The sequence below is a fragment of the Amblyomma americanum genome, chromosome 1 (assembly GCF_052857255.1).
Source record: "Amblyomma americanum isolate KBUSLIRL-KWMA chromosome 1, ASM5285725v1, whole genome shotgun sequence".
Taxonomy (NCBI): Eukaryota; Metazoa; Arthropoda; class Arachnida; order Ixodida; family Ixodidae; genus Amblyomma; species Amblyomma americanum.
In genome coordinates, this window is record NC_135497.1 from 555917257 (window position 1) to 555922038 (window position 4782).

The 4782-nt window shown below is 47.6% G+C and overlaps 1 non-coding gene across 1 annotated transcript; it reads left to right on the forward strand.

Annotated features, from left to right (window-relative positions):
• Positions 1 to 1699: 1699 nt before the first annotated feature.
• Positions 1700 to 1773, forward strand: TRNAS-UGA (transfer RNA serine (anticodon UGA)). The gene has a single exon. It is a non-coding gene; the product is annotated as a tRNA-Ser (tRNA).
• Positions 1774 to 4782: the final 3009 nt, after the last annotated feature.

Here is a 4782-nt window from a genome sequence, read left to right on the forward strand (position 1 = left end):
GACTGTTGGCTTCCTAATATGTTTGTAAAACCAGACCCTCATTTCATTTGCCTTGTCTGCTAATAGCTTAACGGGTGTCTCATTTCTGGCAGTCTTGATGCTATAGGTTGTATAAGAGGGCTCTCGCAGTTTCCACCCTCGCCGTTAGATGACGTTCTACGTCACGCTTGCGGTATTACAAGACGTGCTACGTCCACCGCTATGGACGAGGGTGGCGCTGGTGAACACTCTCAAGGTTCGCTTACACGCAAAACATAAATACACACGAAAGCAGCAGATTGGACAGCCGTCGCCGTAGCTCAGTTGGTAAGAGCACCGGAAGCGATATTTCGAGGTCGTAGGTTCGGATCCCACCGGCGGCATGGTTGTTTTTTCTGCTGGTTGATAAGTAATTTTCTTTAAACCAATTTATTGGCATTAGTAATTAAAAAAAAAGAATACATTCCCCTATGCACCTTGGTTTCGGTGACTGTTGGCTTCCTTAATATGTTTATCAAACGAGCCTCTCATTTCATTTGCCTTGTCTGCTAATAGCTTAACGGGCGTATCGGTTCTGGCAGTCTTGATGCCATAGGTAGCATAAGAGGGCTCTCGCACAGTTTCCGCCCTCGCAGTCAGATGAAGTTTTACGTCACACTTGCGGTATTACAGGACGTGCAACGTCCACCGCTATGGACAAGGGTGGCGCTGGTGAACACTCTCAAGGTTCGCTTACACGCAAAACATAAATACCCACGAAAGCAGCAGATTGGACAGCCGTTGCCGTAGCTCAGATGGTAAGAGCACCGGACGCGATATTCGGAGGTCGTGGGTTCGGATCCCACCGGCGGCATGGTTGTTTTTTCTGCTCGCATATAAGTAATTATCTTTAAACCAATCCATTGTCATTAGAAATTAAAAAAATAGAAAACTCCCCGATGCACCTTGGTTTCGGTGACTGTTGGCCTCCTTAATATGTTTGTCGAACGAGCCCCTCATTTCATTTGCCTTGTCTGCTAATAGCTTAACGGGGGTCTCGGGTCTGGCAGACTTGATGCCATAGGTAGCATAAGAGGGCTCTCGCACAGTTTCCGCCCTCGCCGTTAGATAACGTTCTAAATCACACTTGCGGTATTACAGGACGAGCTACGTCCACCGCTATGGACGAGGGTGGCGCTGGTGAACACTCTCAAGGTTCGCTTACACGCAAAACGTAAATACCCACGAAAGCAGCAGATTGGACAGCCGTCGCCGTAGCTCAGTTGGTGAGAGCAGCGGACGTGATATTCGGAGTTCGTGGGTACGGATCCCACCGGCGGCATGGTTGTTTTTTTCTGCTCGTTTATATGTTATTTTCTTTACACCAATTGATTGGCATTAGAAATATAAAAAAAATAGAAACCATTTCCCTATGCACCTTGGTTTCGGTGACTGTTGGCTTCCTTAATATGTTTGTTAAACCAGCCCCTCATTTCATTTGCCTTGTCTGCTAATAGCTTAACGGGGGTCTCATTTCTGGCAGTCTTGATGCTATAGGTAGCATAAGAGGTCTTTCGCATAGTTTCCGCCCTCGCCGTTAGATGACGTTCTACGTCACGCTTGCGGTATTTGAGGACGTTCTACGTCCACCGCTATGGACGAGAGTGGCACTGGTGAACACTCTCAAGGTGCGCTTAAACGCAAAACGTAAATACCCACGAAAGCAGCAGATTGGACAGCCGTCGCCGTAGCTCAGTTGGTAAGAGCACCGGACGTGATATTCGGAGGTGGTGGGTTCGGATCCCACCGGCGGCATGGTTGTTTTTTCTGCTCTTTTATAAGTAATTTTCATTAAACCAATTGATTGGCATTACAAATTAAAAATTAGAAAACTCCCCTATGCACCATGGTTTCGGTGACTGATGGCTTCCTTAATATGTTTGTCAAACGAGCCCCTCATTTCATTTGCCTTGTATGCTAATAGCTTAACGGGGGTCTCGGGTCTGGCAGTCTTGATGCCATAGGTAGCATAAGAGGGCTCTCGCACAGTTTCCGCCCTCGTCTTTAGATAACGTTCAAAATCACACTTGCGGTATTACAGGACGTGCTACGTCCACCGCTATGGACGAGGGTGGCGCTGGTGAACACTCTCAAGGTTCGCTTACATGCAAAACATAAACACCCACGAAAGCAGCAGATTGGGCAGCCGTCGCCGTAGCTCAGTTGGTAAGAGCACCGGACGCGATATTCGGAGGTCGTGGGTTCGGATCCCACCGGCGGCATGGTTGTTTTTTTCTGCTCGCATATAAGTAATTTTCTTTAAACCAATCCATTGTCATTAGAAATATAAAAAAAAAATAGAAAACATTTCCCTATGCACATTGGTTTTGGTGACTGTTGGCTTCCTTAATATGTTTGTCAAACCAGCCCCTCATTTCATTTGCCTTGTCTGCTAATAGCTTAACGGGGGTCTCATTTCTGGCAGTCTTGATGCTATAGGTAGTATAAGAGGGCTCTCGCAGTTTCCGCCCTCGCCGTTAGATGACGTTCTACGTCACGCTTGCGGTATTACAGGACGTGCTACGTTCACCGCTATGGACGAGGGTGGCCCTGGTGAACACTCTCAAGGTTCGCTTACACGCAAAACATAACTACACACAAAAGCAGCAGATTGGACAGCCGTTGCCGTTGCTCAGATGGTAAGAGCAGCGGACGCGATATTCGGAGGTCGAGGGTTCAGACGCCACCGGCGGCATGGTTATTTTTTCGGCTGGTTTATAAGATGTTTCAATAAACCAATAGATTGGCATTAGATATTCAAAAAAAAACATTCCCTTATGCACCTTGGTTACGATGACTGTTGGCTTTCTTAATATGTTTGTCAAACGAGCCCCTCTTTTCATTTGCCTTGTCTGCTAATAGCTTAACGGGGGTCTCGGTTCTGGCAGTCTTGATGCCATAGGTAGCATAAGAGGGCTTTCGCACAGTTTCCGCCCTCGCCGTTAGATGACGTTCTACATCACACTTGCGTTATTACAGGACGTGCTACGTCCACCGCTATGGACAAGGGTGGCGCTGGTGAACACTCTCAAGGTTCGCTTACACGCAAAACATAAATACCCACGAAAGCAGCAGATTGGACAGCCGTTGCCGTAGCTCAGATGGTAAGAGCAGCGGACGCGATATTCGGAGGTCGAGGGTTCAGACGCCACCGGCGGCATGGTTGTTTTTTCTGCTCGTTTATAAGTAATTTTCATTAAACCAATCGATTGGCATTACAAATTAAAAATTAGAAAACTCCCCTATGCACCATGGTTTCGGTGACTGTTGGCCTCCTTAATATGTTTGTCGAACGAGCCCCTCATTTGATTTGCCTTGTCTGCTAATAGCTTAACGGGGGTCTCGGGTCTGGCAGACTTGATGCCATAGGTAGCATAAGAGGGCTCTCGCACAGTTTCCGCCCTCGCCGTTAGATAACGTTCTAAATCACACTTGCGGTATTACAGGACGAGCTACGTCCACCGCTATGGACGAGGGTGCCGCTGGTGAACACTCTCAAGGTTCGCTTACACGCAAAACGTAAATACCCACGAAAGCAGCAGATTGGACAGCCGTCGCCGTAGCTCAGTTGGTAAGAGCACCGGACGCGATATTCAGAGGTCGTGGGTTCGGATCCCACCGGCGGCATGGTTGTTTTTTTCTGCTCGTTTATATGTAATTTTCATTAAACCAATTGATTGGCATTAGAAATATAAAAAAAAATAGAAAACATTTCCCTATGCACATTGGTTTTGGTGACTGTTGGCTTCCTTAATATGTTTGTCAAACCAGCCCCTCATTTCATTTGCCTTGTCTGCTAATAGCTTAACGGGGGTCTCATTTCTGGCAGTCTTGATGCTATAGGTAGTATAAGAGGGCTCTCGCAGTTTCCGCCCTCGCCGTTAGATGACGTTCTACGTCACGCTTGCGGTATTACAGGACGAGCTACGTCCACCGCTATGGACAAGGGTGGCGCTGGTGAACACTCTCAAGGTTCGCTTACACGCAAAACATAAATACCCACGAAAGCAGCAGATTGGACAGCCGTTGCCGTAGCTCAGATGGTAAGAGCAGCGGACGCGATATTCGGAGGTCGAGGGTTCAGACGCCACCGGCGGCATGGTTGTTTTTTCTGCTCGTTTATAAGTAATTTTCATTAAACCAATTGATTGGCATTACAAATTAAAAATTAGAAAACTCCCCTATGCACCATGGTTTCGGTGACTGTTGGCCTCCTTAATATGTTTGTCGAACGAGCCCCTCATTTGATTTGCCTTGTCTGCTAATAGCTTAACGGGGGTCTCGGGTCTGGCAGACTTGATGCCATAGGTAGCATAAGAGGGCTCTCGCACAGTTTCCGCCCTCGCCGTTAGATGACGTTCTACATCACACTTGCGGTATTACAGGACGAGCTACGTCCACCGCTATGGACGAGGGTGCCGCTGGTGAACACTCTCAAGGCTCGCTTACACGCAAAACATAAACACCCACGAAAGCAGCAGATTGGACAGCCGTCGCCGTAGCTCAGTTGGTAAGAGCACCGGACGCGATATTCGGAGGTCGTGGGTTCGGATCCCACCGGCGGCATGGTTGTTTTTTTCTGCTCGCATATAAGTAATTTTCTTTAAACCAATCCATTGTCATTAGAAATTAAAAAAATAGAAAACTCCCCGATGCACCTTGGTTTCGGTGACTGTTGGCCTCCTTAATATGTTTGTCGAACGAGCCCCTCATTTCATTTGCCTTGTCTGCTAATAGCTTAACGGGGGTCTCGGGTCTGGCAGA